A 25,121-nucleotide genomic window follows, 5' to 3' on the forward strand; every position below is an offset into this window, starting at 1 on the left:
TGCCACGCTAAGAAGTCCGCTTTTAAGGCTGGCACTGTGTTGGGCACTCATTTGCAAGCTGCTCCGAGTACCCAGGTCTCTAAGGAGACTCGGGTATCCCGAACTGGTACTGGAGAGCCCACTCACCATAACGATTCAGGCACAGGATGGAAGAAAAAGCCAAGACATGCAGATGTCTCGGCTCTGCCTGCTGGCACTTCCTCTAGTGCCAAGCAAGGTTCCCAGGTAAGTGCTTCAGCCTCTCGAGTCCGAGCATCAGGGTAGACAGAGAGGAGGTCCCCTGTACAGTCTTCTTGAGAGGCTCCAGCCTTGAAGAAGACTGGGGCCGGCCGCAAGTGGACAGCGCAAGTTCCCGCCAGCCAGCCACATGTTCAACTCCACCCAGTCCCGGTCATGTTTGCGTGATCAGCCCGGGTTGAGTGCTCAGTTCGGCTCGCACGAACCGCTACGCTCTCCTCGGGACAGAGCTTCGCCGAGGTGAAAGCATTCCCCTAGACCTGGGTTGCCATCATCACCGTGGGTTGATGACTGCTCTCGGCCTGCTCCTCCTGCTGGTTCTGCCAGCTGGACCAGTAGGGCTGCCCGATCCTCCTTGCCTGTTCCCTCAACCTCCTGGGGTTTCCCTGGGAGGTGCGAGTCGGATAGGAGGAACTCTGGAGAGTTGTCTCCCCAGAGTTCAACTATGAGGGCTTACGTTCCTAGCTTGGTCCTCGGATCGACTAGGTCATATGTCTGCGTAGTACAGGAAGGATCCAAGGGGTCTTCCAAGGTTCTCCCTCCTGCCAGGAGAGTAGATCGGGAGGACTGCACTTGGGTCTCTCCCCCAGGATACAGACATCCCCAAAATACAGAGGGCTTTACCAGAGGTCATTGTGCTGATACGTCAGCACAATGACCTTGGGGAAGGGACCAAGACCTCATCTGTGGATCGTCCTTCACGCCTCTAATCCTTCTGGGGTCCGAAAAAGGAACCCAAGGTTTTGGTGGGGCTGCCGTGGTCCACACTTGCTGAAGGGGTTCTTGATCAAGTGAATAATCGTGTTTCTGGGCAAGATAATTCACTTTGTTCAAACTGCTCAGACAAACTGCCTCCTCCTCCTCCTCTGCCTCAACAGAAGCACTTTCATATGCCCTCGGAGAGGGCATTGCCGGCTAAGCAGGTTGACCTGGACCTGGTGCATCTATGCCCAGGTCTCTCGTTGCAGCAGCTTACTGTGGAAGGAATATCCCTCTTGCAACAAGGAGCAGCAACCCTGGAAGCCACCGCTATGGCAGCTCTCCTGGCAGCCTCCTGGTTGGATCTGTGGTCTTTCACAGTATCCAAGGTAGCTGCCTCCTGGGGCGCTATCGTGTCTGGGGAGGACTCCGCTTTCGGGAGGCTGTGCCAGTCTGGAGGTAGGGCCATCTCCTACCTTGCCCATCAGCCAGCAAACCTGTGGGCAAACCTGGTGCTTAAGAGAAGAGACGCTGTCTTTTTTTGCTTCACCAGGTCTGTTGGTCCAGAGTTGGCAATGACCCTACAGAATGGACTGTTGCTGGGTTCTGCTTCTCTCTTCCCTAGAGAGTTGGTAGATGCTGTAGTGGACAAACGTCATGCTGAAGACAGCGACTGCCTTGTCCACCAGGCAGTGGCCAAGACCTCCAGGTCTTTGAGCTCCACTGCGGCTTGGCCCTTGGGCCAATGTAGCACTTCCTCTGCCCCTAAGAAGTCCCAGACTTCGAAGGGTTCCCACACCCAGCCTACTTCTTCTGTCAGGAAGGGAGGGTAGTCGTGCCCCTTTGAGCCCTCTTTCCAGTCCGGTAAAGGGGGCAAGGCGAAGAAGAAGAAGAAGGGAAAACGCTAGGGGTGGCGTTCCCTTCCAGCTGCTGCCAATGGTGGGGGGTTGCCTATTTAGCCGTTGGGCAACATGGCAGCGATATGGAGCTGAGACCTGGGTAGTGGATATCCTTCAGGGGGGATATTTACTCACCAACTCTCTGGTCCATCTCTGTACTTACATTCCTGGTTCAACGAAGAATCTCACACTCACGCAAGAAGTGCAATCCTTGTTGAGCAAGGGTGCTGTGGAAGTCGTGTCGGATAGGTTCCCAGGCTTTTACAGCCATGCCTTTCTCGTGGAGAAAGCTTTGAAGGACTGGAGACCTGTCAAAGACCTCTCTCCCCCGAACCGATTCGTTTGCCAGACTCGGTAAGTGAAGGTACTTGTGGGAGGACGGATGGATGGGTATTTGAAAATATGCATCCTTCAGATCCACTGTAAGCATGAAGTCGTTCTCCCTGATGGAGATGGCTCGTTCCATGCTCGCCTCCATCAGGGAGAATGACTTCATGCTTACGGTGGATCTGAAGGATGGGTATTTTCAAATACCCATCCATCCGTCCTCCCGCAAGTACCTTCTCTTTATTCTCAGGGAGACAGTGTTCCAATTCAGGGCACTCTTGTTTCGGGCCCTCGACCGCTCCCCAAGTGTTCACGCGAGTGTTCACCTTAGCGTCAGCTGGGGCCCATTTGCATGGGATACATCTGTTGAGGTATCTGTTGTGGGCTCTGGCCGACTTGGTAGAGTTGTCAGCTAGGTACATTCCAGGCAAGAGGAATGTAGTGGCAGACAAGCTCAGCCGCCAGAATCAGGTGATACGGACAGAGTTGTCCCTTCACCCAGACATATAGGAGAGGTTGTTTGCCACCCGGCACAACAGGAAACTTCAGGTCATCTGTTTGGTCGTACTGGACCCATGGGCTGCTGGGAGGACACGTTCCAACACCCGTGGGACAACCTCGATGTCTGTGCCTTCCCTCCATTATAGAGGGATGAATGGATTTTTATTTAGCATTTCCCATTTTGTGAGAGAGAGAGAGAGCGAGTGAGTGTTTCGGTTGTTGGAAGAGGGATAAGGGTCGTTAGTTGAAGTTTGTTTACGGCGCTGTCTGTCTGAGAGAATGTGAAGGAGGGTTCGTTTGTTGTTGAGAGTCTTTAGTCAGAGCTAGTGCCGGTCAGTTTTTCTCGTGTTGGACAGTTTTCGTATGCTTTTCCGGGAGTTGTTGGTTTTTATTGTTGGTGTGCTGTTTTATTGTGTGTGTTCTGTTTCCTTTTTTTTTTTTTTTGTATTTCTTTGTTGTGTTTGTGGTTGTTTGCGGTTGTGGTTGTTACGGCGGCCTTAATCCATCTCCCAGCAACCGAGGATCAGGGTGAGTGTTGTGTGTTGTTTTTTTTGTGTTTTGAATTCCGCCACATTATATTTGGCGCCCAACGTGGGGCAACTGGTGTTACAGTTGCAATTAAGATTGGTGGCGGGTAGTGTGACTGGAGGAAAGGATGGAAGAGGAACTGTAGAGGTTGAGAGAGGAGTTGCAGCTGTCAAGAGAGGAGAATGCATGGTTAAAGAGTGAGAATGAGAAATTAAGGCTTCAGTTGGAAGAGATGGGATCATTAGTAAAAGGAGCGAAAGAGGAAATGAAAGGGGAGATGAAAGAGTCAGAAGAGAGGATGGATAAAAAGTTGGAGGGAATGATGAAAGGTGTGGAAGAAATGGTGAAAGGTATGTTCAAGGGTGTTTTTGGAGAAGGGGCTGTTGGAGGCAGGTCCTCTGGAACGTGTGAAGGGGCAAGAGAGAAAGAAAAGGAGGAAGAAGTGAGTGGAAGCGTGAGTGTTGAAAGTGATGTGGGAATAGGAAGTGAGAAACGAGAGAATGAAAGGCAGGGTAAGGAAAGGGGGAATGAAAAGCAAGGGAAGGAACAGAGGGAAAGTAAGGATAAGTCAGGGGAAGAAAAAGGGAAGAAAGGAAAAGGAAAGGAAACTGGTAAGAAGGGTAAGGAAGTGGGAAAGGCAGGAAAGAAGGAAGAGGGTAAAAATAGTAGTGATAGTGAGGTGGATGGAGGTGAATGGATAAAAGTGGATAAAAAGAAGGGGAAGAAGAGTGTAATGAGTATGATGAATGTAAGTGCGGAAGTGGACTCTGTATTCGGAAGAGGGTATGAGAGGACAGAGTGAAAGTAGCGAAAGTGAGAGTGAAAGTGAGAAAGAAGTGAGAAAGGCTATGTATGTGAGGGAGGTACCCCGGTGTGAAAGGTATAATGAGTATGGAAGTAGGGATGTGCATGATTTCTTTAGGGAGTATGAAAGGTTTTGTCAGGATAAGTATGGGGAGAGTAAGAGAGTGTGGGCACGAGAATTAGGAGAATATTGGACTGGGTTTTTGCTTGATATGTATAGGGTTATTATGAGTGTGGGAGATGTTGAGTATGACAAGGTGAAAGCTAGACTAGTTGAGCAAGCGAGGCGTATGAAGATTATGAGCTTGACAGGGTTATAAAAGAGAGCAGAAGTGTGAGTGTAAGGGCTGGGGTAGATGAGAGAGTGCCAGAGTTTGGAAGCTTTAGGGATGCAGTGTTGAGGGGCCCAATGAGAATGGCAGATAGTGTAATAGATAGGAGTGTAAGAGCAAGTAATGTGGAGGTGCCAGTGAGGATGAATGGTGGGTTTGTAAGGGAACAACGGGTTGGACGGGTTAGGGATAGTAGTGTACAAAGGGGAAGGTCGGTGAGTGGAAGTCGAGCAAAGTGTTTTAGATGTGGAAAGGAAGGACATACAAAGAATGAGTGTAGGTGGGCTTTAGGAGCGTGTTTCGGGTGTGGGCAATCGGGACATTTGGTAAGTGAGTGTACGAAAGATAGGGGGGTTAAATGCTACAGGTGCGGACAGGTGGGTCATATTGCTGGCAACTGTGGTAAGAATGGGCATTATGCGAGAATGTGTTCAGAACCGAGAGCGAAGTGTGTCGAATGTGGAATGGAAGGGCATGTATCAAGTGTATGTAGACGAAAGAGGGTGACGGTGACAGCGAATTCGGGAAACTGAGTGTGAAGGGGGTTCAAATGGGTGGCTCCTCTAGGATGCAAGCGGTGCGTGTGATGCATGTACGTGAGGGGTTGTTGCATGAGGGAGGTTTTGCTGGAAAGACTGACAAGTGCATGAGTGTGCAAGTGTGTTGTAAGGGAGTAAGATTGATTGCGTTAGTAGATACCGGGTGTAGTATGAATGTCATATTTAAGAATGGATGTGAGAAATTGAGGAATACGTGTGAAATTAGGAATTGTCAGGGGGAAGTAAGAGGGATTGGAAATTTAGGGGTAGCAGTGGTTGGCAGAGTGTGTGAATGGTTAGAAATTGGGGGTGTAATGATGGAAGAAAGTGATTTTTGTGTGATTGAGAGTACGAATGATAAATATATTTTATTGGGATGTGAGTTTTTGAAAAAATGCGGGATGGTGGTCCGTCCTAGTATGAATGTAATTGAATTACGTATGAAAGGGGATGTGCTTGGGGATTTGTATTTGGGGAAGAATGGTAGGGTTGAGCAAAAATTGTGGAAGAGAGTGCCTGTAATTGCGACAGAGAGGGTAAAAGTGCCACATGAGATTGGAGAAGTTGTGAGTGTGAAAGTGGCATGGCCGGATAGCCTCGGGATAGCCAACAATGATAGTTGTGAGTATGTGGTTGAGGGAATAGACATAAATAAATTAGTCAGGGCAAATGTGTGTGTATATGATGGGGTTTTGAACATGGGAGATCCGAGGGTATATATAACGTCATTGCCGAGTGTCAGGAAGAAGCGAGTGCGAGGAATATGTGAGGGAGATTGCGTGGGAATATTACGTACATTGGTGAATGTGGATGATGAGAGGTACATGAAGGTATGGCAGGTGATGACAGGTGATTTGAAAGGAGTTAATGATTGGACGTATGAGGAGTTGAAAGAAAGAGTAAAGGTAGATGAAAATGTAAGTGATAACGTAAGTGAACGGAATGATTGTAAGTTGTGTGATAGGGGTGTGAGTGCCATAGTGAAAATGAGTGAAAAAACGTGTAATACGGATGAATGGGATGGTATGAATAGAACGTATAGCATATGCGGGTTTGATATAACTGAGTTGACTGAACGTGTAGGGGTAAGTGAACGTGTAAGAGTAAGAGAGCGTAGCAGTAATATACAAGTGATTGAAAGCATGAATGAATCGTTGCAAGAATTGGAAAGGTCAATGAGCGAATGGGATGGGTTAGTTGAAGAATTGGGGGAGGTATTTGGGAACAAGTTAGAGGGTATAGATGAGATTGTGGATGAAATTGAGAGTGGTAATAGTGAAGAAGATAGCATGAATCTGAGAGAGAATGGAGGAGAAAATGTAAATCTGAATGTTGCTGGAAGAGAGAGCGAGTCTGAGAGAATGACTGCGTGCCCGCGAACGCGTTCTAGAGGACCTGCTAGTGAGCATCCGTGGGTGTTGCGTAAGGCAATTTGAATGTAGTGTGAAAAGTATTGGTTGGGAAATGCTAAAAGGGGGGAGAACTATAGAGGGATGAATGGATTTTTATTTAGCATTTCCCAACGTTTTGTGAGAGAGAGAGAGAGAGAGAGAGAGAGAGAGAGAGAGAGAGAGAGAGAGAGAGAGAGAGAGAGAGAGAGAGAGTGTAATTGTCGTTAGTGAGTGTTTTGGTTGTTGGAAGAGGGATAAGGGTCGTTAGTTGAAGTTTGTTTACGGCGCTGTCTGTCTGTGAGAATGTGAAGGAGGGTTCGTTTTTGTTGTTGAGAGTCTTTAGTCAGAGCTAGTGCCGGTCAGTTTTTCTCGTGTTGGACAGTTTTCGTATGCTTTTCCGGGAGTTGTTGGTTTTTATTGTTGGTGTGCTGTTTTATTGTGTGTGTTCTGTTTCCTTTTTTTTTTTTTTTTTTGTATTTCCTTGTTGTGTTTGTGGTTGTTTGCGGTTGTGGTTGTTACGGCGGCCTTAATCCATCTCCCAGCAACCGAGGATCAGGGTGAGTGTTGTGTGTTGTATTTTTTTGTGTTTTGAATTCCGCCACACCATTTTGTCTGATTCACTGGGTGATCAGCCAAGTAATGGTCACCCCGAATCTCAGGATGATTCTGGTGGCTCTCAAATTGCCCCAGGCTGTTTGGTATCCCAACCTGCTAGGTCTTCTCTCCGGGGCACCAAGAGAGATTCCTCCTTGGCCTAACCTGCTGTGTCAACCCCACATAGAGCGGTACCACCAGGCAGTGCAGTCCCTGTGTCTTCACAGCTGGCAATTATCCAGCATTTCCTGCAAGCGAGAGGCTTTTTGCGTCGCGCAGCATCAGAGATCGCTGGACACCTCAGGCAGTCCTCTGCAGCCATACACCAGGGAAAGTGGGTCCTCTTCTGTGGCTGGTGTCGTAGACGGGGTATCTCTCTGGTCGGAGCTACTGTTCAGCAGGTCGCAGACTTCCTTGTTTTTCTTCGCCAAGAGAAGCTTCCTTCCGTTTCAGCCGTGAAAGGCTACAGAGCCGCACTTGGCCAAGTCTTGTGACTGAAGGGGGTAGGTATCTCTTCTTCTTTCGAGATTTCTCTACTGATGAGAAGCTTCGAAAGGTCTTGTCCACCCAGGGACCTCAGGCCCCCATGCATGGGACGTGACTCTCATTCTAAGGAGCCTGACTCGTGCACCGTATGAGCCTTTACAAGAGTTGTCAGGCAGGGATCTGACCCTCAAGACCATCTTCCTGCTTGCCCTGGCATCGGCAAAGGGAGTAGGAGAACTTCATGAACTTTCCTTTGACGTTAAACACTCGAGGGGATGGGGATCAGTTCCGCTTGATTTCATCCTGGACTTTATAGTGAAGACTCAGAACCCACCAGTCCCTGACGCTAGGTTTGAGTCCTTCACTATCCCCTCCTTAGAGGACTTTGTTGGTAATGACCCAGATGAGATGCTACTGTGTCCTGTTAGAATGTTGCGGCACTATCTGAAGAGAACTCGCCATTTCTGGCCTTGAGTGTCGACGACTCTTTGTTAGTGCTGGCTCGACCAAGAAAGAGGTTTCCAAGAACACGATTTCTTTCTGGCTTCGTGAGACGATTAGGAGAGCGTACTCTGCTGCTGGAAAAGACGACACCGGTATCTTCCGTCCAAGAGGTTACGAAGTCCAGGGCATTGGTCTCACCCTCGCATTCTGGAAGAACCTGTCAGTTCCTCAGGTATTGAAAGCGGGGGTGTGGTCTCAACAGACCACTTTCACTTCTTTTTTCCTTCGGGATGTTGCCCACAAGTCCTTGGACACCTTTTCTTTGGGACCTGTGGTGCTGCTCAACAAGTTGTGTGGCTTACCCGGCTCGTCTAACTGGACAGGGTTCCTGTGGGCAGAGAGTGGGCGTGCTGTTACATACTGGATCTGGCGACCGATGCAGGTAAGCATACACTTTGAGCTTACGTTCTATTTCCTTTCAGGATCATAGAAGCAAACCCACTCCTTCCTCTAGCAAGGAGAGGAAGGAGACCTTGACAATAAGACAAACCCAATACTTCTATTTGCCTTCCTGTCGCTGACTTTTTAAGGTTCATCCTAGTCTATTTTTGCATGAAATGACGTCTTCCTCATTCATATGAAAAAGCCCAGAAGTCTGACAATTGATCTTGCGTTTCCTACTACTGTCAGAGGCAGGTTTTCCCTTCCTCGCTCTATCGACCAGGAAGGGAGCACAAGGTGCAGCGAACTCTAGTCAGTTCATAGAGACTCACTCAGATTCCTCCCTCCAACCAGTGAGTCTTCCTGATGTCAAGGACTGATAGTTTGTATGTTGTGTCGGAACAGATCACAAGTTTTTAAAGTAAATTGTATTTTTCCTAACTATACAAACCTGAAGTCCTGTACATTACATTTTCATGCCCACCTCATGCCACCTCTCAATCTGACACCTGGGCCAAAAGGCAAATTGGAATGTTTACATCTGGGCAGGCAGGACTCCTGCCTACCGGATGGTAGTTAACTGCCTAACCACCTTGTTCGAAGGTTCAATGGCTGTTTCCAGCTTCACTGAAAGTAATTCATAATGTAAAGGTACACTGTACCTGAAGTACCCACCACTCTCAGTGGATGGGTTGTGGTTTTATCTCAGTGTAGGCGACAGTATTGTCTGGTTGTTTTTATTTTGGTGCTATGCCCAGGGCAAGGGCGAGCACCTATCATACTTTGCTAGCCATTGGAGTACTCCCTTCGCTGCAAAGTTCCCACTACGTAGGAGGCGACCCATGACTACTGTATACTGCCTCGCCACTATGAGTTAAGAGAGCACCTACCAGAGGCAGTATCCCAGTAGCTCTCTTAGCTAATAGGTAATGACAAGCATTGGTTTTGAATGCTAGCAGTTTTTTCTATTTTCAAATTCATTACATAATGTTTTTGGAGTAGAATATGTCCATGTATCCCACCTCCTATCAATGTGGGAATCAGCTTTGTAATTACTTGGTAAATTACTAATATAAAAATGAAATTTTTATAATTAAAGTTTTATATATACTTACCAGGTAATTACATGATCGGAGCCCACCCTCCTCCCCGCTGATGGACATAAGGCATGAACAGATTGAGGGTGTCTGCTAAAGTCGTTCCTAATATTCCCGCTAGTGGGCGGAACTGGTCACCTACACAGACGTGTGAAGTGTTACCTGCGAAATTTTGAATTCAAGTGGCCATGTAAAGTGAACTAATAGCTTTGCAATTACTTGGTAAGTATATATAAAACTTTATTTTATTATAAAAATGTCATATTTGTATTATGAATCAATTGTTGGGAGAGGGTGGAAAGTAAGATGGAAGAAAGAATATGAACTGAGGTACAGCACAAGGAATGAAAGAGATTGCAGTTAGGGGGCAGAAGGAGATGCTGCAAAGAACCTATAGCAATCCCTACAGGGTAGTCATTTTCTAGTGATATAGAGATTTTCACAAAACCTTGCTTGTATGCATTTGTTCTTATTTTAACATTACTGTTGGAAAAATAGTAAAAAATTTATTTCTGTATCTTTTGTTTCTTCTGTTGTTGAGTTTTCATGCTCTTTCAAGCTTAACTTTCAGATGTATTATTGGATTTTAATTATGGAAGTGCGTTGTCATAAAACAAGCCTTAAAATAGTGATATTCCTCCTTTTTAAGGTACTGTCATCTGGATTTTAGTTTTCAATTTTCACTCTCATATAAAATTAGAGGTGTAATAGATTTTATAGGTGTGATAGAAATTTGATACCTGCTGAATGAGTTGAACACCAATGGCACCTATGTTTGTCTTTTTGTATTTGATCCATGAAAAATATGTCAAGGCCATTTTACACAATGAATATACAGTATTTATAGGGCTTGCAAAATTGCCCCTCAAGTTGTAGCTTCCATTTTACCTCCCCACCAAACTTGCTTGTATAGTTGGTTCACTTAAGGTAGATTCTTGGGTGAGCCCTATGCCTATGAGACATTTGTTTGGCGGCCTTTGATTGGCTGGTACTGGGAGGTAGGCGGCTCACTCAGTTTCTCATAGTTTCGTCTGTACCTTAGAAAACTAGCAGTATGTTTATATTTCTTCATTTATCTCATGTTTTGCACAAGACAGGAAAGTTTTGGTCATACCATAGCATTCGGTATTAATCATGATTTCCTGAAATAAATAAGATAAAACATGAAGGAATTACAATGAGTAAAAGTGAAGAGAGAAGCATTTAATTCTTTATACCTGTTTTTACTTATTGGATTTTGCATCATTCATGCAATCAAGATAAAATAAAACTTGTGTTTTCATTCAATAGATTCACTCTGAATACGCAGGTGCTTTCAGTTTTTAGATGCGTGTGATATGTGAAGAGAAAATGAAGAGTATGTCTTATTATGTTGCTTCTGTACTTGACTCAGTTTGACAGTAATGCTGAGAGACATTGACAGTAAGACACTGTTGGTCCTCTCAGTGTCTCTTGGCAAACTGAGTCAAGTACGGATGCAACATAATGACATATTCTTCATTTTCTCTTCACATATCACACGCATCTAAAATCTGAAAGCACCAGCATATTCAGAGTAAATTTACTGTATGAAAACACAGGTTTCATTTTATCATGAGCGCATGAATGATGCAAAATCTGATGATAAGTAAAGACAGATATAAAGAATTAAAATGCTTCTCTCTTCACTTTTACTTGTTGTAATTCCTTCATGTTTTATCTTATTTATTTCTGGAAATCATGATTTAGTTGTACAATTAATACCGAATCCTATGGTATGACCAAAACTTTCCTATCTTGCGCAAAACATGAGATAAATGAAGAAATATAAACATGTTGCTAGTTTTCTAAGCTACAGAACGAAACTATGAGAAACTGAGCAAGCCACCTACCTCCTGGTCCCAGACAATCAGAGGCTACCAAACAAACATCTTGTAGGAATAGGGCTCACCCAAGAATCTACCTTAAGTGAGCCAGCTATAGTGTTTTACTGAAGCATCTATTGCATTCATGTTGTGAATGAGTACTGTATTCATTGTCTTTAAAAGCCATAAATGCCAGCACAGTATGTGCATTCATGTGCTTGCAGTTCAAATTCCGTGCCTCTGTTCTACCAAATTTAGCATTCACCTTTACATAATCAGTTCTTGATTATATTAAAAATATTACGGTAATTCTCTAATTTTAGCAAGGCGTTAACATTAGAAGATATAAATGCACCTTCCACATTAATTCTTGCTGTACTCAAGTTTTCAAACAAAACATTACAGTGATTTGGTACATAACCACAAGGGACAACAATTGGCACTCCTGATCCCAGTACATTCACATGATCATGTTTCTTTACAGATGCAACAATAATGCATCATCTACATTCTTGACTGTTCACTTTGTTGATTGTTTTTGTGGTGTTCAGTTGTAGTCATAAAAAGCCATTTCATGTCAGAAATTTACCTTACAGGGCTTTAGTCTAATTTGCTGCATTTCCATTACAAAGAAAGGAGTTGAGCTGAACAAAATCAGTCCATTACTCTTCTTGGGCTGTGCTGTGCTTATCAAGATATGCTTTCCCATTTACACTATGTGGAATTCAGATTTGAGAACCAACAAGTTTAATTAGCCCTCAACATCCATCACTTCTAGAGTAGGAACTCAGTGATTTATACTTCCTCTTATTAAGATGCAATTTTACCATCACTTATGAACTAAAGTCAAATAGAGGATACTTTCTTGTAGTAAACCTTCAATTAAAAAAACTGAATGTGGAAAATTTGTTTAATTGAAATCATAACAACTTATTGTACAATGCAACTCCAGAGTTATCTGATGGACACTATAAAACAATGTGAAAAAAGCAAAACAGGAGTACAGTACATTACTAAAATCCATTAAATATCACTTGAGAATATAAAATTAAGACTAAATATCAACCACAGAGCAGGAAATCCTAAAAATACAATGCAATATTTAGCTGCAAATATGCAAAGAACCATCCACAGTCTAAAACTATTTTGGCTGCCATGAAGACCTACATTTTCACTGTATGTATAAAAAATAAAAGAAAATTGCTTGGCTAAGATGCTAATGCTCTAATACAGCAGTATATGAAGACTAGTTTCACTAAGTCAAATTTGTGTTGAACTGTATGACCATTTACCTTCCATTTTATCACTTTAGGAATTCACTTGTCAAAATTGGTAACACAATAAACTCTTGAACAAAGGCACTTTGTTCCTACATGGTATACAAACCATCGGTTCTTTACATTAGGAATTACTTTCAGCGAAGCTGGAAATAGCTGTTAAAAACTCTTGAACAAGATGGTTAAGCAGTAACTACCATCCGGTAGGTGGGAGTCCTGCCTGCCCGGTTGTAAACATTCCAATTTTGCTTTCGGCTGTCATGCTGTGCAGATGTGTGATCGTGCTCTCTGCCCTAACTGGGGGGTCCTTGAGACATACTTCTCGCAGGGCCTCCTCTCGTTTCGATGGGCAATCCTCCCTTTGAACGAAAATAATCTCCCTCTACTAATTGTCTTTGCTTCTTTCTTCAGGTTGACAGTGAGCATTATGCAGCAGCAATGATGTCTGGATATCTTTCTCCATTGGTGTTTCATATCCTGGCCTCTGTGGCGTTTCCCTGTGGGCACTCATACATGATCTTTTGACAATGACCCCTGTTTTGTTGACGGCGATGCGAAGGTCCCCAGGTCGGTGTCTGCCTAAGTTTTCATCTGTGACCCCAACGAGGTGGACCAAGTGCTTTTCTGCTGGCAATCCTGTATGCTGTGCCACTGCCGCCTGTCGTACCCGTGGTCCCGTCTGCTCCTGCTCGAAGGAGATTAAAGCATGTCTTGAGGACAGCGCTAGTTCATGGCCGAGCTTTCCCGGCTCGGCTCGGCTCGGCTCTGCCCTGCTTGCTCGCCCAGCCACCGATTGTTTTGATTGGTTTGGATCGGCTCAGCCCGCTTGCCCAGCCATTGATCGCATTTGCTTGATCAGCTCGGCTCACCCAACTCCTAATTGCATTTCAAGACTGGCTCAGCTCGCTCGCCTGGCCCCTGATTGCATTTACGTGATCAGCTCAGCTCAGCTCGTGCGGTTCGGCTTGTGCACCCAGTCCCTGATCATGTTTCGAGACTGGCTCAGCTCGCTCTCCTTCTCAGGAGACTTGGCTCAAGCGAACTTTCACCCTCTTCAGGTTAGCGCTTCGCTGTGGTGTTAGCACTTTCCTTCTTCTGTGCTGCCGTCATAACCTCTGGTTGATGATTGACTGCAGTCAGCTTTCCTGCTGGTTCTTCTAGCAGGACAGGCAGGAGGGTTGTTCTCCCTCCTTTTCCCTCAAACCCTTTAGTGGGGGATGCGAGTCAGATAGAGAGTACTCCAGCGAGTTTTGTTTTTTATTGGGGTTACGCTACAAGGGTCTATGTCTCGGGCTTGGTTCTCAGATTGGCTCACCGTGCACCCGAGTAGTCGAGGATGGTTTTCTGGGTTCTGGCGAGGTTCTCTCTCCAAGGAGAAGAGATCGGGAGTGTTGTGCCCCAGGAGGACTTGAGGGTCATCTTCAATTTTATTTTTGCAGAGATCTTCACGCCAATTGGTCAGCACAATGATCTCATGGAGAGAACCATGGCATCCCCTGTGAATTTCTCCTTACTACTCCTTGCAGGGGTTTTGTTGGGGCTGCCGTGGTCCTAGCTTGCTATAAGGACTTTCTTGACCAGATGAATGCCTTTTCCCTAGGCAAGGATTTCATTTTGGTCAAACCACCTAATCAAGCTCCTTCCCCTTCCTCTTCCTTGACAGAAGCAATTCTCCTTGCCCTGGAGGGGTCTTATGCTGACTAGCAGATTGTCCTGACTCTGGCTCATCCGGACTTGGATCTCTTGCTGTTTCTCTTTGCTGCAAAGGGAGTTCCCTCTCGCAACAAAAGACAGTGAACCTGGAGAATACTGCTATGGTATCCCTCCAGGTAGTCTCCTAATGAGTCTGTGATCCTCCAGTTTTTCAAGGCTTTGCCTCCTTGGATGAGATAATTCCTGAAGACGTCTCTGCCTTCTGAGACTGTTCCAGTCTAGGGGTGGGTTCACCTAAACAGTACCATACAGCAACCTGTGGGCAATTCTGGTGCTAAGAAGATGGATACTGTCCTGATTCTGTTCTCCAGTCTAGTAAGTCGCGATGAGTCATCACATTCTCTCAGGAGCAGACCTTTACTCAGTTCTGCCTCCCTCTTTCACAGAGAGTAGGTAGATACTGCAGTAGTCAAGGAACGTGCCTTGTCCTCCAGACATTGGCAGGCTAGCCCTCAGTCCTTAAGAAGTCTCAGGCTCCAAGGGTGCTCGCAGAACACCCAGCATTCCACATTCTCTTCTTAGAAAGTTCATATATGTGTATTTCTTTCAACCCTCTTTCCAACTGGGAAGAGGACAGAGGGAAGGGAGAACGCTCGGAGCGTTCTCAACTTTGGAAGCAGCCAGCCCAGCTAAAGCTAGTCGTCTTCTGTGTCCTGTCGTCACTGCAGAAGCCAAACCCTCAAGGGCAGCTTCACCTTCGACTCTATTCACGGAGACTGAAGGGGATCTGCTTCCAGTTTTTAATAATTTCCTCTCTTGAAGGATGAAGAAGGATTTAGGCTGGTACTTGATTGACAGGAACCTCTGAATATGTCTGCATATTCTCCTTGCAACATGCTTCTGTCCTCAGATGCACTGACCAGGAAATTTCCTCACGCCGGTAAGACTTGTCTTCAAGGTGTGCAACCGAGACAATAAATACCTTCTCATCAACATCCTGGAACTCAGGGCAGTTTCCTGGCCCTCCGAGAGTTTCAGGGTCAGTTTTTTGAGATACTCTGGAGTGTTGTTGGGCAACAACACCACAGTAGTGGCATAAGTCAACAAACAAGAGGGTCACATTTCCCTCCTGTTGCTTTGGTTGACTTTGCAAGTGCTCGAGTGAACTGTGGTGCACTCTGTAGAGCCATCAGCTAGATACATTCCAGGCAGTGGGATCTACCGGCAGGCAGGCTCGGCCTCTGGCATTGAGTGATGGGTATAGAAGCTCCCTTCACTCAGTTTTTCACGGAAAGGTTGCTCGACTTGAGGGCTCCCTATCTTCTTTCCTGTTTGCCTACCAGCTCAACAGAAGTCTGCAGATCTGCTTCTTTGTACCATACCCAAGGACCGCTATGGTGATACATGCTGACATGGTGGGACAGTGGGACAACCTCGATGTCTTCATCTTCCCTTTGTATTTGTCTAATTTGCTAGGTGTTTAGCAAGTGTTGTTCACCCCGAATTTAGATGAATGCTGGAAGACTTCGCCTTTTGCCCGACCTGCTAGCACTGCTTCCGAGGCACCAAGAAGAGTTCCTCCCTGACCCGACCTTCTGTGTCAGCGACACATGAAAAATGAAGCGGTTCCTCAGACAGTACAATCCCTGGGTTCTAGGAACATTTGCCGTAAACATTTTTGCCGTAGGAAAACTCGCCCCAGGAATTTTTGCTGTAGGAAACTTTGCCGTATAGGATTTTTGCCATAAGACAATTTCGTCACATTTTTTTTTTTTTATACCCTTATCTTGAACAGTCCCTTTTGGAGTAATGTCCAATTTAATATGCGAAGTATCTTGTTGTCAAGTACATATGGCTCACGCTATTGTTCCTTTGGTTTTAACATTTTAACAAGCGAATTACCTTGTTATCAAGTATATCTGATTTTTACATTTTGATTAACGAAGTGCCATCTTTTTTTTTTTTTCCTTGTAAATGTTATCATAATTTGTTATAATTTATGAATTATTTGATTGTGTTCCAAATACTGATTATTTTGGTAAGGATAAAAAAGGCTTTGTATAGACAGGACTTTATATTAATAAGTATTACTTAACATGTCTTTTTTACAGTGTCCAACATCAGAAAAGAAATTAAAAGGTAAACATTTATTGAAAAAATAGAAGACTAAAAATATATCAAATTAACAAAGAAATAATTTAAAATGTGTGCAAATTCCAAGCAATGCTTCATAAATAATGTTTTTTGCGTTGGACTGTAATGAAGCGTTTTCCGCTGAAGTCTTGCTTTGATATCAATATTTATTTTCTTCATTGTACTGCATCTCCTCGATCTAAATCACACTTTCTCTTTTTGGTAATGTCTCTTCCTTTTTCAAATATGCAATTAGTTTCCACAAATTTGGGTGCATGTTAGTCATGGAGTTCTGTACTGCATTGTGGAAGCCTTCTACACTGTTGTTGGTTCTGATCATACCATTCTGGGTTCGTTCGAAGACATTCCACAATTCAGTAGGAAAAGTTGGCTGCATTCTCCGTCTTCGTTCATCTTGACCCCGTTCTCCTCCGATATAGTGAATTTCAAAATATGATACAAATTCTTGGGGCAAATCATCATCGTCAGTCAGTTTACGAAAACCATCAATAACATCACACACTGGCAGAAATGCTAATGCAGTGAAGCATTTGATTTTGTTGTTAAATTCTGCATCCGTAAGGTAGCCTGACTTTAAACCTATATCCACAATGTGGTGATAGATATATCACAGAAAGCATTGATAATTGTTTTCTCGAAATCAACCATTAAGGTTTCGGGCTCTAATGATGGGTGAAGTCTGCTGTAGGTTACTTGTGATTTATTAGGTAGCAAAACAAAAATACGTGGTACACTAATATGTCTTATGATAATATGTAACATGAATAACTGATAATATATATCTGGGCTACATTTAAAAGTGGCATCACAAGCCCAATCTTTATTATTAGCAAGGTCCTCTAACCCAGCTTGAGTGCCAAACACTAAAATTCTATCCCGATCATCTTCACCACTATCGTACAATAAAAAGTTCTCACAATTTTCAAGACAAATGCGATGGAGTCGGTAGCAAAGACAATACATTATCATCTACACTACATGAAATTTCTGCAATTAACGACCGTGCAGAAGTTTGTGAATTAGTGGCTAGTGATTTCAATTTTATTTTTGCTTCTTACATATTTGGTTTTGATGGATGAGATGGATGGCAATGCTCGCCAAATGTTTTACTTATAGATAAATTATCATTTTCCAGCACAGTATGCACTCTACCTTTACATTCTTTATTTTCAAATTTCCAACATGTTTTTTCACCGTATTTTCCATCTATTCTGTAAACAAAGTTAAGGTCATCAACTAATTTCACACCTCCTCTGGTACTTTCCACTTGATAGACCATTGTTACGGGTTGGCTGCACAAAAAAATATTGTCAAATGAAAAAGAAAATTTAAAGAGTTTAACGCTACTCCTTCTTTTAGTGTTCAAATTAGGTATTCAGTTTGGGTATTTTAATTATATAACAAGGTTCCAGATATACTTGATAACAAGGTACTTCGCTTATTAAAATGTTTAAATCAAAGTAACAATAGTGTGAGCCATATATACTTGATAACAAATGCGGCGAAATTGTCTTACGGCAAAAATCCTAAACGGCAAAGTTTCCTACAGCAAAAATTGCTGAGGCGAGTTTTCCTACGGCAAAAATGTTTATGGCGAATGTTCCGGATACGCAATCCCTGTGCCTTCACGGCTAGAGACTATCTGGCTTCCCTTGCAAGCATAGCTCTCGCCGAGCGGCAACAGAAATAGCTGGATATCTCTATCAATCCTCTGCAGCAGTACCCAGCGATTGAAGCCGTCTTCGCTGGTTGGTGTCGTTGATAGGACTATTTTCTCTGGTCAGATCCCCTCTTCAGCAGGTCACAGACTTCCTCGTCTTCCTTGCTGAGAGCTGCTTCTCTCTGGTTCAGTAGTGAAGACTCAAGTCCATTTCAGCCTAGTCTTCCACCTGAAAGTAGCCCCTTTTCTCCGCAGTCGAGATTTAGCTACTGATGAGAAGCTTCAATTGGTCTTGCTTCCCCAGGGACCTCAGACCCCTGGGGAGCATGTGACTCTTGTTGAGGGTTCGTCTCATGTTCCACACGCTCCCTTCTGAGAGTCATTGAACAGAGTCCCGACTCTCCACACCATCTCGTCCCGTTCCGGCATTGGGGAAAGGGATGGACGATCTTCATGGATCTTCTTTGCCGTCAGCAATCAAGAGATGGGGATCAGTAGCTCGACTCTGTCTTGGATGTCATAGCAATCTCTGAACCCATTGACACCTGTTGCCAGGTTCGAGTTGTTCATGATCCCCTTCCCCTTGGACTTTGTAGTCAATGAGCCAGATCAATCACTACTTTGTCCTGTTAGGGTGCTGCGGTACTCTCTGAAGAAGTCTCAACATCTCTAGTGGATGTTGACGGCTTTGCGCCAGTACTAACTCTCCAAGAAAGAAGTGTCCAAGGACACATCTTTCTTTCTGGCCTCATGAGACGATTTGAAAAGCGTGCTCTGCAGCTGACGTTGACGACACCCATACACTCCACCCAAGAGCTCACGAAGTCAATGGCTTGGTCCATCGCTCGCATTCCGAAAATTCTTGTCAGTCTGAAAGCAGAGATGTGGTCTCATCATACTGCATTTATGTCTTTCTACCTTCAGATTTTTGCCCATGAGTCCTTGGAACCCCCTTTCCTAGGAAGTTGTGTTTCTTACCTGGCTTCTATAAGAGGGCAGATAGCACCTCACCCAAGGTGTATGGTTCTGGAAGTGAAAGGGATTACGAGAGTGAATGGCCTCTTCTCCTCCTCCTCCTCCTTCATCCCCCTGCTTCTCTTCCTTCAGGCAGAGAATGGGACTCGAATCAACATTTGCTGGAACTGGTGTCTGATGCGGTAAGCTTATACATCGAGCTCCCATTCTATTTTTCCGTTCCTAGAATCATAGAAGCAATCCTGCTCCTTCCTCTAGCAAGGTAAGGAAGGAGACCCAGGTAATAAGACAAACCCTTTTCTGATTTTGCCTTAATGCCTCCGACTCTTTAGATTCTTCCTAGCCTATTTTCGCTTGGGTTATGATTCCTCACTCATTCGAAAAGGTCCAGAAGTCTGACAATTGATCTCGCAGTTCCTATACTCTGATCAATATGTCAGAGACATGGTACTCATCCTCGCTCTTTCAACCAGGTGTGGCGAACTCCAGTCAATTCAGACTTACTTGGATTCCTCCCTCCAACCAGTGAGTCTTCCTAATGCAAAGGGCTGATGGTTTGTATATCATGTAGGAACAAATCACAATTTTTAAAAGTAAATTGTATTTTTCCTAACTATACAAACCTGAGGTCCTTTACATTACATTTTATGCCCGCCTTATGCCACCCCTCAATCTGACACCTGGACCGAAAGGCAAATTGGAATGTTTACACCTGGGCAGGAAGGACTGCTGCCTACCGAACGGTAGTTACTGCCTAACCACCTTGTTCAAGAGTTTTTAACGGCTGTTTCCAGCTTCACTGAAAGTAATTCCTAATGTAAAGGACTTCAGGTTTGTATAGTTACAATTTACTTTTAAAAATTGTGATTTCAAAATTATAGTACAAGTATCACAAGAATAACAGCCATATATACTTAAAAGACAAAGTAATGAAGTGTTGCACAACCCATGGATGAGTAAAAATTCTTTGGTTAAAAAAATATTTCAAGAAGACCAATTCTCCTCTAGGTAAGAGCTTACACTGGAAATAAATAAGTACCATTACAACAACACTGAGCAACAAAAATATACAAAATCTAAAACAATTTTTCTTTTCCATTCATTCAAAATCTCTGATTTTGCTTTAAATTAAAGATCAGTGGGGCAGGATACATTTACTTCTGAGTTTCTATCTGTATTCTTACGGGCCACTTGGCGTAACCTAGTGACCGAATTCATGTAAGATGCCCTACCAGTACAATGGGAGTGCAATGGTATTCAATCCCGCACACCTCTCTCTCATAACCCTCCTCTTGCCCATTCTCTGTGCTGGCAATATCTCTGTGCTTTTAGGCTTAATGGGAGCAGCGCATGCAGCCGCTGCCATCTTATGAAAGTTGCCCTGAGGTGACCCCGGCCCAGTACAGAGAAGCATGGCCCAGAAGATTGCCCCAATCTGCTACTAGGAGCTGTTTCAAGCAGAAATATATGCCCTCTCTACCTCACAGAGGCCACCATTTGCCTCATGCCACATGACACCAATTCTGGGACCCAAACCCATAAAGGAGTGGTCATTTTGGATACCCAAGGTAAGTCTAAAACATACACGGCCCATTTTCCTTCGACTATATTCTATTTTCCTTACTTTTTAATCAAGAAACCTTCCCAAATTTCCCCATGGCCTCCTACTTTTATCTCTCTCTCCCTTTGTCACTATATGTCCCACCTTGGACTCCATACCTCTCTTTGATGCCAAAGCATCCCACCGTTTGCATGCTTACTTAATTTCCCAATTAGAAAGTAATCACCAAGGTGTCTTTTGATTGGCTGTACTGTCCACGTGCCTGCTCGACTGGTTAGAGAAATCTTTAAGCATTCGGGTGTGTTATTGTGGTGAGTTAGGATAGCTTGATGATATATATTTAGGGCCTCAATGCATGTATTCATATAGTTAATTCGACACCTCTCTCTTTCAGAGGGATACCTTTATCGTATGTGATGTATGACAAAATCTCGGCTTGCTCTTTCATTCGCCGCTGGAATCCTCCATGTGTGACGGAACAAAGGAATTTCATCTTTTACAGCACTGTTACATATCTACTTTTATGATCTCTTATTATTACTTAAGTAAATGTAGTTAATCGTTAACACAGTATAATTACGCCTTACAGTAACTTAACTAAGGGAAGCTACTGAGGTTAGTATTCCCAGGCTTTTCATTCTTCTCAGTTTTTTTGCAAGACTGTCAGCCATTATAGCACTCGGTTGCAAGCCCGTGGCTGGCAAGTAACAGTATAGATAAATGAACATTATCTCTCATGCATGCCATCCCTGTCACCAAGATGTCTTAATCTTAACCAACAGTTTTAATATTGATGTCTCATAGAGCAAAGTGGTTGTTTTTAGAAGACTAATCAGTGGGGATGAGACAGCAATCATGGTGAAGTAAAAGGTCAGTATAAACAGAACATAAAAACTGTAAGTGATCATTATGTTCCATGAGCAAAAACCTTTTATTCCACTGATGTGCAAATGCCCAGTCCTATGAGAATAGGTACAGTACTTTAGCTCAGTGGTTTGGTTAAACTAAATAACAACTAATACATGCATGGTTATAAGGCATAATTAGCAAAGCGCTTGAACACTAAATTCATAACAGAATTCTTAGATGCTCTATCATGCTGCCTTATCACAACAAGGATCCATCAAGAGAAACAGGCTGGTGACAATGTAACTAGTTAATCATGTGCCTCATCATCTACTGACAATATCAATAATTATTCCATAAACTGATAAATGGCTGATATGTATGTTCAAAAGCCAGCATAATTTGTTGGCAAGGTATTGTATATATACTCCTCTGGCTTTAACTGATGCAGACACGCGAACTAATCACAGAAACTGCATGGTCTTGATCTTATTACAGTATTATTGTAAATTATCTAATGATGTCACTGTCTAATTGCTATAATCATTAAGCTTGCCTGAAGGACTGTTCTTAAAAGAGATTAGAAATGAAGGTTTTTATTTGACCCTGCCTACTGCATTGCATTGTATAGAGATCCCTACCCTTAGGAGAAAATAACCATGAAGATCCTGGACACTTATTCACACACAGGTCTTTAATCCTGGCCTACACAGTTTCATCTCAGGTTTTTTAAGGTGTCCCTGTTGGGCCCTGGTTTTACCAAAGAAATGTGAAGAAAAAACCTATCAACAACCAACCATGAGCATAAATACTTCCTGCCTAGTAATGAATACAAAGACGAAAGTTTTACCGTCAAGGCTGTGTCCTACAAGAAGCATGATTCATTGACTTATGCATTTCCTTCACGAAACCTTATTTCAATAGGAATAATGGACACTTATGTGAAGTCATAGAAACCACTGGCAATTTTCTTAAAACTGATATTTACTGGCATCACAGCACCGAATTAGCCTTTCCTCCAGATCAAATATTGAGTCACTTTTGGATTGCCATTATAGCTCTAGATGACATTTTTATTATCCATAGCCTTGACTGCAAGTCACTACTTGCCATATGAAGTCATTTAGTCAACAATGAATTTACCTAAATCATCAACTGCTTACTGTCTGAAGATTTTCTCACTTTAGCAAAGATAGGAGCATTCCATAAACCTGTTACCTGCAAAGTAAGACCGATCCTACTTGTCCCAGAGAAGTTTGTGCATGGTACACCATAAGCTGCAGTCATCTGCTACATGGTCACTGCATCTCTGGATTATCCTCTAAGAGTAAGCATAGTTCATTTCACTATACACTCTATACAAAATAGCTACTATCTAGAGTATGAAGATTCTTTCTCTAGCTTAAATTAATGATTGTACAAGGAGAATCAGACTTTTGTAATTCCTGCAGTACAGTACCTACTGGTGTCAATATACACAATTACTCTTCTGACCAATAAAAATACTGTATTCCAGTAAATCCTGTGGAATAATGAAGAGGACATGGTAATATTATTTATAATAAAAAATACATGGAAACAAATGTAAAAAAATTAAATGTAGAGATGCCTGTAGTGATTCGTCTGCGTGAGTAACAAGCATTTACTATATTTGCTCATTTGATTGTTTCTCATTAAACCTTTTATTCACAAATAACATCTTGAAATTAGCACCTTTTTTTAGTAACTGAGGTACAGAATCCCACCTGGGTGACTGACAACAACCATCTTTACTTCCAAGAAAATGTAGTCTCCTGGTCATCCGCATGAAGAGAAATCCTATACTTATGACTTCCTTGTTTACCTACAGAATGCATCGCAATCAAAAAATACCACAGGCACTAAATACAAAAGCATCATACAGTAGGTAAAACTACTTCAACTATATGAAATAAAAGGGTGGTCTGCTGTTACATAACCAAAACAAGTGCAAACTTTTTTAGTCATGCTCTGCTCAAATCAAAGAAAAACTATGAACTTTCACACCAACTTCATAAGCTAAAATAAAACTGTAGATAATTTTATCAAATGATGCAAAGGTTGTAAAGAATATGGAATAAGACACACTTCAAATAAAACCAGGCACAAAGCAAACTAAGTAGAGTATGACATCTGCAATAGAACAGATGGGAAAGACTTCCCCAGATGGCAGGGAGTAATTATTTGAGAGGGAAGCATCATCTTTCTGTATAAAGAAGAAACGCAGTGCTTGGGTAATTACGTATTTCAAGGTGTGGAGCATTAGTAAAATAAATGATTTGTCATTCATATGGATAATATATTTTTTTGTATTCGATAATAAGTTGCCAATCAATTTGCATTGACTGGGTAGAATTTGATTCATGTTTGCAGCTATTAACATTCATATTATAAAAATAAAATACTGTACAGTACTGTATACATGATAAAATGCTGTTAAAATCCATACAGTCATAAAAAATACAGTGGTCAGCAAATACATCCAAAATTATATATCTACATTTTCAAAAATAGTAATCTCACATTGTAGTTAAAACATGAAGTGCTCGGCATCAAAGACAGTTGTACTTGCCAACTTAAAACAGGAACTAAAATAAAATCTAGTTGTAATTTTCTAATGATGTGTAAACAACCAGCATAGTACTTCTGAACCTAAACATGCCTGTACAGTACTACTAGTGTCTGTTACAGTAATTATACTTTGGCTATATCATGAAACACTTAAGGCCTCCCTATCATTGTTTCTGCTATTAAGGTTTCCATTCTCTGCATCCTTAAAAATAGAGAGAGCCTTTTGAAATAAAAATATCCAACCTAATATTGGTATCAAGCACTTATTTACATTTCTATCTGCAGAGGGTAAAGTACAATAAAAAAGAGCTGCAAAAACTTGAAAGTATGGAATAGCTAAGAGTAAAATGAGTACAAGAAATGGAATGTCTCCTATATGATGCCAAAACTGCCACATGGGTATCTTCTCATCACTGGAACTATGTAATTTAGAATGTTCAACTGAGAATAAATTAAACTGATCTGCTATATCAAGAAAATAATACACAATGGCACATGATGAACCTAGATAAAATGCTAGGCAAAGCCATGCCATTCTCTGTCTGAAGTTCATGGCTGTTTACCCTCTGGAATCATGCTGAGTCCAATGCATGTTTAACTCTCATTTGCTGTACTGGCCATGTCATGCTTTCATTTCTGGAAAAGACAGACACTGATTCAAAATTTGCATACAAAAATTTCCATTAATTTATACTTTCATTGTACAGTATAAAGTAATTTGTATTTTTCCTAACTATACAAACCTGAGGTCTTTAAATAAGGAATAATCTTCAACACAGCTGGAAATGTTCATTTAACTTTTAAACAAGGTGGTTAGGTGGTTAACTACCATCCAACTGGTGGGAGTCCTGTCCACCCAGGTGGTAAGCATTCACTTTGCCTTTTGGCCCAAGTAGCAGAATGAGGGGTGGCATGTGGTGGGCATTTAACTGTAAAGACCTCAGGTTTGTATAGTTGGGAAAAATACAAATTACTTTTAAAATTTGTCATTTGTTCCTCCACAATATACAAACCGTCAATCTTTACATAAGGAAGACTTACTGTACTTCCTTGGAGGGATGAATCTGAGTAAGTCTCTGAACTGACCGGTAGTTCGCCACACCTGGGTCCTCTTCCTGGTCAAGTAGATCTAGGAAGAGAACCGTGCCTCTGACATGTTGGACGGAGTATTGAAACTGCATGTTCAACTGTCAGAATTCTGGGCCTTTTCGAACGAATGGGTGAAAGCAACATATTTGAAAAG

The 25,121-nt window shown here is 42.8% G+C and overlaps 1 long non-coding RNA gene across 1 annotated transcript in view; it reads right to left on the reverse strand.

Annotated features, from left to right (window-relative positions):
* Positions 1 to 12,059: 12,059 nt before the first annotated feature.
* LOC136835054 (uncharacterized) overlaps positions 12,060 to 25,121 on the reverse strand; it is a 100,533-nt gene continuing 87,471 nt past the window's right edge. Inside the window, exon 3 of the long non-coding RNA XR_010851968.1 lies at positions 12,060 to 24,514. This is a non-coding gene — a long non-coding RNA (uncharacterized lncRNA). The remainder of the gene's footprint in view (positions 24,515 to 25,121) is intronic.

This window comes from Macrobrachium rosenbergii, chromosome 54 (assembly GCF_040412425.1).
Source record: "Macrobrachium rosenbergii isolate ZJJX-2024 chromosome 54, ASM4041242v1, whole genome shotgun sequence".
Lineage (NCBI taxonomy): Eukaryota > Metazoa > Arthropoda > Malacostraca > Decapoda > Palaemonidae > Macrobrachium > Macrobrachium rosenbergii.